The following is a 2,669-nucleotide window of genomic DNA, read 5'->3' as shown; positions in this document are numbered from 1 at the left end:
GTTCATTTGTTCATTTGTTCATTTGTTCATTTGTTCATTTGTTCATTCGTTCATTTGTTCATTTGTTCATTTGTTCATTTGTTCATTTGTTCATTCGTTCATTCGTTCATTTGTCTATTCGCTCATTTGTTCATTTGTTCATTTGTTCATTTGTTCATTTGTTCATTTGTTCATTTGTCATTTGTTCATTTGTTCAATTGTTCATTTGTTCATTTGTTCATTTGTTCATTTGTTCATTCGTTCATTTGTTCATTTGTTCATTTGTTCATTCGTTCATTTGTTCATTTGTTCATTCGTTCATTTGTCTATTCGCTCATTTGTTCATTTGTTCATTTGTTCATTTGTTCATTTGTTCCTTCGTTCATTTTTCTATTCGCTCATTTGTTCATTTGTTCATTCGATCACTTGTCTATTCGCTCATTTGTTCATTTGTTCATGTGTTCATTTGTTCATTTGTTCATTTGTTCATTAGTTCATTTGTTCACTTGTTCATTTGTTCATTTGTTCATTTGTTCATTTGTTCACTTGTTCACTTTGCTCATTTGTTCGTTTGTTCATTTCTTCATTTCTTCATTTCTTCATTTCTTCATTTGTTCATTTGTTCATTTGTTCATTTGTCCGTTTGTTTATTTGTCCACTTGTTCATTTGTTCACTTGTTCATTTGTTCATTTGTTCATTTGTTCATTTGCTCATTTGTTCATTTGTTCATTTGTGCATTTGTTCATTTGTTCATTTGTGCATTTGTTCATTTGTTCATTTGTTCATTTGTTCATTTGTTCATTTGATCATTTGTTCATTTGTTCATTTGTTCATTTGTTCATTTGTTCATTTGTTCATTTGTTCATTTGTTCATTTGTTCATTTGTTCATTTGTTCATTTGTTCATTTGTTCATTTGTTCATTTGTTCATTTGTTCATTTGTTCATTTGTTCATTTGTTCATTTGTTCATTTGTTCATTTGTTCATTTGTTCATTTGTTCATTTGTTCATTTGTTCATTTGTTCATTTGTTCATTTGTTCATTTGTTCATTTGTTCATTTGTTCATTTGTTCATTTGTTCATTTGTTCATTTGTTCATTTGTTCATTTGTTCATTTGTTCATTTGTTCATTTGTTCATTTGTTCATTTGTTCATTTGTTCATTTGTTCATTTGTTCATTTGTCCACTTGTTCATTTGTTCATTTGTTCGTTTGTTCATTTCTTCATTTGATCATTTGTTCATTTGTTCATTTGTTCATTTGTTCATTTGTTCATTTGTTCATTTGTTCATTTGTCCACTTGTTCATTTGTTCATTTGTTCGTTTGTTCATTTGTTCATTTGATCATTTGTTCATTTGTTCATTTGTTCATTTGTTCATTTGTTCATTTGTTCATTTGTTCATTTGTTCATTTGTTCATTTGTTCATTTGTTCATTTGTTCATTTGTTCATTTGTTCATTTGTTCATTTGTTCATTTGTTCATTTGTTCATTTGTTCATTTGTTCATTTGTTCTTTTGTTCATTTGTTCATTTGTTCATTTGTTCATTTGTTCATTTGTTCATTTGTTCATTTGTTCATTTGTTCATTTGTTCATTTGTTCATTTGTTCATTTGTTCATTTGTTCACTTGTTCATTTGTTCATTTGTTCATTTGTTCATTTGTTCATTTGTTCATTTGTTCATTTGTTCATTTGTTCATTTGTTCATTTGTTCATTTGTTCATTTGTTCATTTGTTCATTTGTTCATTTGTTCATTTGTTCATTTGTCCACTTGTTCATTTGTTCATTTGTTCATTTGTTCGTTTGTTCATTTCTTCATTTGATCATTTGTTCAGTTGTTCATTTGTTCATTTGTTCATTTGTTCATTTGTTCATTTGTCCACTTGTTCATTTGTTCATTTGTTCGTTTGTTCATTTCTTCATTTGATCATTTGTTCATTTGTTTATTTGTTCTTTTGTTCATTTGTTCATTTGTTCATTTGTTCATTTCTTCATTTCTTCATTTCTTCATTTGTTCATTTGTTCATTTGTTCATTTGTTCATTTGTTCATTTGTTCATTTGTTCATTTGTTCATTTGTCCATTTGTTCAATTGTCCACTTGTTCATTTGTTCATTCGTTCATTTGTTCATTTGTTCATTTGTTCATTTGTTCATTTGTTCATTTGTTCATTTGTTCATTTGTTCATTTGTTCATTTGTTCATTTGTTCATTTGTTCATTTGTTCATTTGTTCATTTGTATATTTGTTCATTCGTTCATTTGTTCATTTGTTCATTTGTTCATTCGTTCATTCGTTCATTTGTCTATTCGCTCATTTGTTCATTTGTTCATTTGTTCATTTGTTCATTTGTTCATTTGTTCATTTGTTCATTTGTCATTTGTTCATTTGTTCAATTGTTCATTTGTTCATTTGTTCATTTGTTCATTTGTTCATTCGTTCATTCGTTCATTTGTCTTTTCGCACATTTGTTCATTTGTTCATTTGTTCATTTGTTCATTTGTTCATTTGTTCATTTGTTCATTTGTTCATTTGTTCATTTGTTCTTTTGTTCATTTGTTCATTTGTTCATTTGTTCATTTGTTCATTTGTTCATTTGTTCATTTGTTCATTTGTTCATTTGTTCATTTGTTCATTTGTTCATTTCTTCATTTGTTCATTTCTTCATTTCTTCATTTGCTCATTTGTTCAT

This window comes from Megalopta genalis, unplaced genomic scaffold (assembly GCF_051020955.1).
Source record: "Megalopta genalis isolate 19385.01 unplaced genomic scaffold, iyMegGena1_principal scaffold0021, whole genome shotgun sequence".
Taxonomy (NCBI): Eukaryota; Metazoa; Arthropoda; class Insecta; order Hymenoptera; family Halictidae; genus Megalopta; species Megalopta genalis.
Note: the sequence above shows the minus strand (reverse complement) of the source record.